Here is a 9,670-nt window from a genome sequence, read left to right on the forward strand (position 1 = left end):
GTAGGAAGCACACTTTGGGTGTGTCGGTTCGTCGGAGCAGCGACTCTTTGCCTCGTGGTGGTCCGGAACGTCTCTACGGGCTTGTCGCAAAGGCGTCAGAAAGTGGCATCTCCGCCGCCTAGGGCTGTCACCGTTATCGCTGTCGCCGCGCTCCAACTTGTTTTGATCCGCCGCCTTCGTTCCTGCCAACCGTGCGCCCGCTCATCGTCGTTAGGTTATAATACGTGGTACGTGTGTGTGCTTCTCCGTGGACCTAGGGCTGCTCGACGTGTCGAACGATATGTTGGAACAACTAACGGCTCCTTTTCCTGGTTCCATAGTCGTCGTGGTACCCGCGTCGTCAGCCATATCTATGTCCACCATGTTTAGCCGATACGTTTGCTGCAGCTTCTGCTTCCGCCTCAGCGTTCGCCGCTCTCAGCCGCCGCTGTTGTTGCTGCCGTTCTGCCATTCAACCACTACCTGCGAATCTTTCGATGATCGGCCGAACGACCCATCGCTGTGCGACCGATAAATCCTCCGGATTAGGGAGAAAACGCCGCCGCTCTCTGCCGCCGTCGAACGGAAAAACGTACATTGTAACGAACGAACGAACGAACGAACGAATTAACGAACGAGCGAACAAACAAACAAAAATAGCCGCGGGGGATGCACTATGTAGATCCTGATCCCCTTGTAACCATACGTACGTTGTTCGATGCTCTCCCGTCCTGGAAGTCGCCGCAGCAAACAGGAGGATGAGCAGCAGCAGGCGCCGCCGCCGTAACCGCCGCCTGCCTGCCGCCTCCTACTCCTGTCAGCGTCCGATCTCACAGCCGTGTGAACGTTCGCTGACACCCGATTTCTTTCCGTCTGGCAAAACCTTGGACGTCCCGCTCGCGGTACACGTGCTGCAGCGACTTCTCGTCCGACAACGCATAAGCGTCGACGTCTGCCGCCGCATCTTCTGATACGTGGACGGTGATAGCGCTAGTCCCTTCTTGCGCCACCTCCACCTTTGTTAGCGCCAAAGAAGATCGATCGAGCAGTCGTGGTCGCAGTCGATTAACCCGTTTTCACCGTCCGCAGTTCCCAAGCCGCCGATCAAGTCGTTGCTCTTCTTGTTCGTTCTTCCCATACCGTCGATTTGCACGGCTGCCGGATGAGCCATCCTCTGTCCGGCGAAGCGCTCACGTCAGTGATCGATACTTGCACCGACAGTCCTCCCGCTCGCGACTCGGTGCTCGAATCGGACTCGTTCGTTTTTATCTCGATGCGATTGTGAAAAGGGGGACCGGTCGTCAATGTCGTGTGTGTCGACGATGTTGTTCGCCCGGTCCGCCGCGTTGTTGTCGTTTTTTTTTTTTTTTTTTTTTTCCCCTAACGTTCGCCGTCGCACGGACGAAAGGGTGAGAAAAAAAAAAAAAGCTCGAAAAAGCCGCCCAAAAAAATCGGACCGAGGAGCCGCTTGCGAGAACGCGCCATGTGCACGTTGTCTCTCCTCGGTTTTCCGAGCACGAACACGACGCCGGTCGGTCGGTCGGTCGACGAAGGCGACGACGAAGGTGACGGGAAAATTTACGCCGCCGCTGCCCTGGTCCAGCTCCTCCCCGATGACGGCTGTGATGTTGACGTTGACGTTGGCGACGACGACGACGACGACGGAGACGACGACGACGACGAGACGGCATCGATGGCGACCACGATGACGACGACCTCGACGAGTTCAGTCTGCACCTTGACCTCCGATGTCCGTGTGCACTGCCGTCGTGCTGTTTGTCGTTTGTCGTATGTATCGCTGTCAAGGGTGCCGTTGTCGTTGTTGTTGTCGACGTTGTTGCTTGCTCTCTCGTCTCGGTCGGTTGGTACGTTGATGACGACGACGACGACGAAGACGACGACGACGACGACGAGACGGCATCGATGGCGACCACGATGACGACGACCTCGACGATTCCAGTCTGCACCTTGACCTCCGATGTCCGTGTGCACTGCCGTCGTGCTGTTTGTCGTTTGTCGTATGTATCGCTGTCAAGGGTGCCGTTGTCGATGTTGTTGTTGTCGACGCTGTCGTCTGTTCTCTCTTCTCGGCCGGCTGTGACGTGGACGTTGACGACGACGACGACGAGACGGAATCGATGGCGACCACGATGACGACGACCTCGGCGAGTTCAGTCTGCACCTTGACCCTCGATGTCCGTGTGCACTGCCGTCGTGCTGCTTGTCGTTTGTCGTATGTATCGCTGTCAAGGGTGCCGTTGTCGTTGTTGTTGTCGACGTTGGTCGCTTTCGTTCTTTGAGTCTCGGTCTCGGTCCAAGTCAGGGGAGAAACAAAAAAGAGGCCATCAGCGCGGGCAGCGCGCTTCTTCTGACGGCGAACCCCCTCGAAAAATAAATAAACACGTGCCCGTCGTTGTAGTTGTCTGTCTTATGTCGGTCGGTCGGTCGGTCGGTCTGTCGTTCTGTCGAAACAAAGTCCCAAATTCCAACGATACCTGGTTGATCCTGCCAGTAGTCATATGCTTGTCTCAAAGCTTAAGCCATGCAAGTGTAAGTTCACGCCACGCATTAGAACGGGCGAAAACCGCGAATGGCTCAGGAACCGGACCTAATCCTCGGGACCGTATTCCTCCTCGGAGGCGATGGATAACTGTGGCAATTCTAGAGCTAATACATGTGACACAGGCCGCGATCGGTCGGCGCGCCGTCGTCGCCACGCCTCGCGCGCTGGCACCCCGCGTCGGCCGTTCCGGGTCGCGGCGCTACATATTAGACTGAGACCGATGCGCGTCATTCCGTCCTCCCGTCGTCGGCGTTCCCGCTCGCGGGTCCGTTCGGTGGCGGGGCTCATAGGGCGGCGCGCTCCGCTTTGGTGACTCTGGATAACTCACTGGTCGATCGCACGAGCTTTCACGCCCGGCGACGGGTCTCTCGAGGGTCCGCCCTATCAACTGTCGACGGTCGGTTAAGTGCCTACCGTGGTTACTACGGGTAACGGGGAATCGGGGTTCGATTCCGGAGAGGGAGCATGCGAAACGGCTACCACATCCAAGGAAGGCAGCAGGCGCGCAAATTACCCACTCCCGGCACGGGGAGGTAGTGACGAAAAATAACGACGCGGGACTCTGTCGAGGCCCCGCGATCGGAATGAGTACACTTCAAATCCGTTAACGAGGACCAACCGGAGGGCAAGTCTGGTGCCAGCAGCCGCGGTAATTCCAGCTCCGGTAGCGTATATTAAAGTTGTTGCGGTTAAAAAGCTCGTAGTCCGAACTCGGGTTCGTGGTCGCGCAAGCGGCCCCGGGGCGGCGGCGCCATCGTCCGTCGTTGACTTTGGTCGTCCGTTCGCATTCCCGGCCCTTTCCGCCGGTGTCAACCGCTAGCATACCCGCCACGCGGTCCTGCCGGCGAGGTGGACGAGGAGGTCGTGATCGGGATCCGGGAAAAAAAAAACAAGTGGTCGTCGGTTCGGTTCCGGGAGTAGTCTAACGGGGGGGTGCTACGTGTGTGTGTTTGGGTGCGTTCATTCGCATCCCCGCACTCTGACCCCCGCGCTTCTCTCCCTCTCCCTTTCCGCGCGTTCCTCTTTTTTTTTGAACCCCCCGGTCCGCTCCGAGTCCCTGCTTCGTGTCTTGTCTGCGCGCGTGTTGCGGTCGGCGGTTTCTCCTCCAAGGGTGCTCTTAACCGAGTGTCCGCGGCGGCCGGTACGTTCACTTTGAAAAAATTAGAGTGCTCAGAGCGGGCTGTTCAAGCTTGCATACGATAAGCATGGAATGATGGAAGAGGGCCTCGTCTACGTCTGTCGGTCTCCGTCTACGGCGAGGCAATGATCGAAGGGAGCGGTCGGGGCCACTCGTATTGCGACGTTAGAGGTGAAATTCTTGGATCGTCGCAAGACGAACTGCAGCGATGGCGTGTGGCAAGCACGTTTTCCTCGATCAAGAGCGAAAGTCGGAGGTTCGAAGACGATCAGATACCGTCGTAGTTCCGACCGTAAACGATGCCGACCGGCGATCCGCCGGCGTTCGCTTCCATGACCCGGCGGGTAGCCTGCGGGAAACCAGAGTTCGGTTCCGGGGGGAGTATGGTTGCAAAGCTGAAACTTAAAGGAATTGACGGAAGGGCACCACCAGGAGTGGAGCCTGCGGCTTAATTTGACTCAACACGGGAAAACTCACCCGGTCCGGACACCGGTAGGATTGACAGATCGATAGCTCTTTCTCGATTCGGTGGGTGGTGGTGCATGGCCGTTCTTAGTTGGTGGAGCGATCCGTCTGGTTGATTCCGATAACGAACGAGACTCCGGCCTGCTAACTAGTGCGCCGATGTCAGTGATTTTTACGGCGGGCTCGGCGTCCTCCGTGGCGCTCGGGTCCGGGTCGGTTTTCTCACGCACTTCTTAGAGGGACGGGTGGCAGAAAGCCACACGAGGCGGAGCGATAACAGGTCTGTGATGCCCTTAGATGTCCGGGGCCGCACGCGCGCTACACTGGAGGTATCAGCGGGGACTTCGCCCCGGCCCGAGAGGGTTGGGAAACCTCTGAACCACCTCCCGTGATAGGGATCGGGGCCTGTAACCAACCCCGTGAACGAGGAATTCCCGGTAGGCGCGGGTCAACAGCCCGCGTCGATCACGTCCCTGCCCTTTGTACACACCGCCCGTCGCTACTACCGATCGAACGGTCCGGTGAGGTCCTCGGATCTGGCCGACGACGCCGCCGGGCAGTGCGCGACGTGTCCGTCACGACACTCGTGCATCTACGCCTCGGCGTTCGATGCCTGGAGAAGACGACCGAACCCGATCGTTTAGAGGAAGTAAAAGTCGTAACAAGGTTTCCGTAGGTGAACCTGCGGAAGGATCATTACCGTTTTCCCGTTCGAGACTGGTTTGTTGTTTTCCGGCCTACCTCCTCTGTCTGTCGGCGTCAACGCCTCGAATGCGCGCAAACAAACCTATAAAAGGCGGAGCGAGAGATAGATTTGTGGTGACGCGGAGGTTTTTAAAGCCCCAGCTCTTCTTGCTTGCTTCCGCGTCTTACCACCTGTTTGTTTTTTCGCCCACCGCAAGTGATGGCCGCTTCTTCTTTGCCTTGTCGCCGCTTTATCGTTTTTTTTGTTTTTTTGCAGCCGCTGTGCCACCGCCGCTAGCTAAAAAAACAAACTACTCGCGACATTGCAATGCCGTCACGCCTCCTCGCACAGACCTCCTCGCACACTACTAAATCTATATAAACAAAAACTAATATAAAAAAACCAAGTGCTGAACCCTGGACGGGGGATCACTCGGCTCGTCCGTCGATGAAGAGCGCGGCCAGCCGCGATAACTGATGCGAATTGCAGGACTCAGTGAACATCGACACCTCGAACGCACATTGCGGCCCCGAGATCCCTTGTCTCGGGGCCACGTCCGGTCGAGAGGCGGAACGTTACATGTCTTTCTCCGTTAACGAAACGACATCTTGCCGTCCCCGTGCCCGCCCGGTCCTCGGCACGGTGGTAACCGGGACGTCGCAGGAGCGAGTGACGAGGGGGAAGAAAAATAAAAAAAGAATTGACTCCTTTCAATGTCTTTTTTTTTTTTAAAACCCTCTCCGGCCTCCTCCTTCGTCTCCCGCTGGCAGACCGCGGAGTCTTTTCCCTTTTCGACCGCGTGAAGAAACACTGTGGAGGAGGAGCAGGAGGAGTCTGTCCGAAAGCAGCCGAAGGGAGACCAAAAAAAAAGTACCGACCTAACCGACTGCCGACGTAAGCGCCGCCTGCTCGTCTCGCTCTCTGCCTCATGAAGGTGTCTCTCAGCGACGCCTCGAGCAGCGCGACGAGCACGGCCGTCGCACCGTAAAAAGGTGGCCGCGTCGTAGGCAACGCAACGTCGGATGGGGAGGACCCACGCTTTTTTTTAATTGTTGGCTTCTTCATTTTCGGTCGGACGGGCGCTATATCGGCCAGCCGTCGTCACACGGAGGGTACCGATCGAGATTCCTCTCCTCCAAACACCACACTCTACTAAAAACCGCCGCCCTCGGCTCGGACGAGACGACCCGCTGAACTTAAGCATATCGCTAAGCGGAGGAAAAGAAACCAACCGGGATTCCCTTAGTAACGGCGAGTGAACCGGGAGAAGCCCAACGCCGAATCCCGTCGCAAGTTAAAGGCTTCGGGACGTGTGGCGCATGGGTCGAAGGCAGCCGTTCGTTTTCGTCTCGCATAGTTCGGAGTTCCCTCGATCGGGGCCGCCCGCGGCGGGTGCCAGGCCCATTCGGTGCGGACGGCGAGCGACGGCCTTCGATCCGAGAGTCGGGTTGCTTGGGAACGCAGCCCAAATCGGGTGGTAAGCTCCATCCAAGGCTAAATACCGGGACGAGTCCGATAGTCGACAAGTACCGTGAGGGAAAGTTGAAAAGAACTTTGGAGAGAGAGTTCAAGAGAACGTGAAACCGCCCAGGGGTAAACGGGTGGGACCGCTCACCGCGATCGCGGGGGGACTCAGTCCGGTGCTGCCTAGGCTCGAGCCCAAACTCGATGTGTGTTCTTGAAAGAGAGGCCGTCGCGGCACAGGTCGTCGTTCGTCGTGTCCGCGGGGGACTCGTTCCCCGCGGTTCCAGCTTTTGTGCCCGCGTCGCCGACGAAGGAGACGGGCCGCGTGGATAGCGGGAAGGGAAACGTGGTGACGACCGCGGCGTCGGTAGGTGGCTGCGTCGGTTGGCTGCGACGGAGGGGACTCGTCCTCTCGATCGCTGCTGCCGCCGGGCCCTAACCCGCCGCATCCGTCGCCGCCGCTTCTTCTTTCCTCCTGCTCCCATCCGCGCGCGACTCCGCTGCACCCGTCCCCTTCATCATCGCTCGGCGTAATCATGGCGCGGGCGCTTCGGCGCGACCTCCGCGCGGCCGGCACCGGACGCACTTCCCCTCCGGTCCGTCGTCGCGACCCGTTCCCGGCGTGCAGGTCGAACACGCGGGTTTTTTTCCGTAGGCGGCAGGCGTTTCATCACCCTGAAAACCCCCGTCTTCCCACCTTGTGAAGTCGGGGGCCACCGGCCGTCGGGCCCGCGAACGTAACTGCCCCTTTCTGCCGGGAACGGAGGAAATCTGACACGATCCGTTACACGTGGCGAGCCGGTCCGTTTTGATCCCGCCGGAAGTCGCGTGCGGGCGACGCACTCTGTGTGTCGCTCCTTAGGCGCCCCACCGTCTCGGGCGCGTGCGCGATGAGAGGCGGGATAGGACTGGCGCGGCCTCGCCGTCACGCACCTCGCCGACGTTTCGGGTTCTTGTCGGGGGCAACCCCGCCCGCGCCCGTTTCCGTTTCCGGAGAGGTCGCTCGGCGACGCTTTTTTACTCGAGCCGCCCGCCACCCCGGGTCAGCGACGTGCATCGGCAACCCACCCGACCCGTCTTGAAACACGGACCGAGGAGTCCTGGCCGTTCGCGAGTCGTAGGGGCCACCTCTGACTAACCCCGAAGGCGAAGCGAAAGCGAGAGAGCGTGTAGGAGGGCGTCGATCGGGAGAGGTGTCGTGGCAAAGTCGTCCGGGGGTCGTCGGGGGGTGTCGTCGGTCTCGTGCCGTCGTCTTCTCCTCGCCTCACCCGCCTCCGAGCCGTGCCCGATCCCGCCGGCGCGGCGTTTTCGGCCTTCCGCCGTCGCTGCTGCGGTGCCCGCAACTTTTCCTTTTTTCTCTCTTCCCGAGAGAGATAGGAGAGGGAAGGCTCGTGGCTGACGTGCGGTTGTTTTTCCCTCCTCCCCGAGAGGGGACCGGCGCATCATCCAAAAAGGGGAATTGCCGGGCGCCAGCTTCCATATCCTCCTTCCGCCCATCGGTGAGATCCCGCGGCTTGAACTAGTCCTATTTTGTCGTCGAGTTTAGGCGCTGCGCGCGGGCGCATCACCCCCGGGTCGGTTTCCCCTTTTTCCGAGTACGACTCGGCCGACTCTGGCGTAGCGAGCGACCAGGGACCCGAAAGATGGCGATCCACGCCCGGTCGGGATGAAGCCAGAGGAAACTCTGGTGGAAGTCCGAAGCGCCTCTGACGTGCAAATCGATCGTCGGAACCGGGTGTAGGGGCGAAAGACCAATCGAGCCGTCTAGTAGCTGGTTCCCTCCGAAGTTTCCCTCAGGATAGCTGGCGCTCGATCGTCGCAATTCCATCCGGTAAAGCGAACGATTGGAGGCCCCGGGGCCGTTCACGGCCTCGACCTACTCTCGAACTCGGAACGGGTGGAACGGGCCGACTCTCCCGAACGACGGAGCCGACCCATCCGGCCGCCGCCGCCAGCACGCTTCGCTGGGCGGTTGGTCACCTCGAATGCGAGTGCCAAGTGGGCCACTTTTGGTAAGCAGAACTGGCGCTGTGGGATGAACCAAACGTCCGGCTAAGGTGCCTAACGCGACGCCCATGAGATCCCCGAAAGGGTGTCGGTCGATATAGACAGCAGGACGGTGGCCACGGAAGTCGGAATCCGCTAAGGAGTGTGTAACAACTCACCTGCCGAATCGACCGGCCCCGAAAATGGATGGCGCTGGAGCGACGGACCGATGCCGGACCGTCGCGGCGAGGAGCGATGAACTTTCGCGCCGAAACGATGCCGCGACGAGTAGGAGGGCGCCGCGGCGAGCACGGAAGCCTAGGGCGCGAGCCCGGGTGGAGCCGACCGCGGGTGCAGATCTCGGTGGTAGTAGCAAATATTCGAACGAGACCTTCGAAGACCGAAGTGGAGAAGGGTTCCGTGCCAACGGCGGTCGAGCACGGGTCAGTCGGTCCTAAGACGCGGGCGAAAGTCTTCCCGAAAGGCGCCGGATCCGTTATGAAAGGTGAAAGGAAAGCGAATCGAATCGAATCGAATCAAAAGCCCAAACAAAAAAAAAGCGGCCGGCCTCCCGTCGAAAGGGAATCGGGTTAATATTCCCGAACCCGGACTCGGAGAGGGCCCGGGGGTGGCGACGCTGTCGGCAGCGATGTCGGCGGCGCCCGTCGCTTCCCGGGCGAAACCGCGGTGACGCAAGCGAGCCCGGAGACGTCGCCGGGAGCCCCGGGAAGAGTTCTCTCTTCTTCGTAAAGGACCATGTCCGTGGAATCGGCTCGTCCGGAGATACGGAAAAGGTACCTGTAGAGCGCCGCGGCTCGGGCGGCGTCCGGTGCGCTTTCGGCGGCCCTGGAAAATCCGGGTCCGGTTTTCGCAGCTCTCGAGTCGGTGCCGTACCCACCATCCGCAGCAGGTCTCCAAGGTGTACAGCCTCTCGTCGATGGCATCAATGTAGGTAAGGGAAGTCGGCAAAATGGATCCGTACCTTCGGAAGAAGGATTGGCTCCGAGGACCGGGTCGGTCGGGCCGTGCCCGCGCGAAGCGAGGAACCGGTACGGGGCTGTAGCGTTCGCTCCGTTCGCGCTTTGCGGCCGAAGGCATAGGGGCCGCGGCGGTCCGTTGTGCGGCGGCGTGTTCCGGTCAAGCGGTCGCGGTCAAGCGAGCGTGTGTTGCGGGTCGGAGAGCGATACGGGTGGGAGTCCGCCGTCGGGCGGCAGGAGTGTGGCGTCGACCAAAAACGGCGGGGGACCGTCGGCGGGGGTCGTCTTTCTGGCGGCGGCGGTTCAAGCGGCTTTTCTGCGGGGTGCTTCGCTCCGGGGTCGGGGTGGCGGCGGGCGGCTCCAATCCGTTCGTCGCAACGTCTCCGTCCTCCTCGAAAAGGGGTGAGGCTGCC

General features: G+C 60.1%; 1 non-coding gene and 2 pseudogenes across 1 annotated transcript; all 3 read left to right on the forward strand.

The window, feature by feature from the left end:
* The first annotated feature begins 2,471 nt into the window (after positions 1–2,471).
* Positions 2,472–4,844, forward strand: LOC145273498 (small subunit ribosomal RNA; annotated as a pseudogene).
* A 398-nt stretch (positions 4,845–5,242) lies between these two features.
* Positions 5,243–5,400, forward strand: LOC145273212 (5.8S ribosomal RNA). Its single transcript, XR_013866240.1, has one exon. It is a non-coding gene; the product is annotated as a 5.8S ribosomal RNA (ribosomal RNA).
* Positions 5,401–6,016: 616 nt separating this feature from the next.
* LOC145273267 (large subunit ribosomal RNA) lies at positions 6,017–9,216 on the forward strand (annotated as a pseudogene).
* Positions 9,217–9,670: the final 454 nt, after the last annotated feature.

This window comes from Euprymna scolopes, unplaced genomic scaffold (genome assembly GCF_053919585.1).
Source record: "Euprymna scolopes isolate OS-2025 unplaced genomic scaffold, ASM5391958v1 sca1, whole genome shotgun sequence".
In the NCBI taxonomy this organism is placed as follows: Eukaryota; Metazoa; Mollusca; class Cephalopoda; order Sepiida; family Sepiolidae; genus Euprymna; species Euprymna scolopes.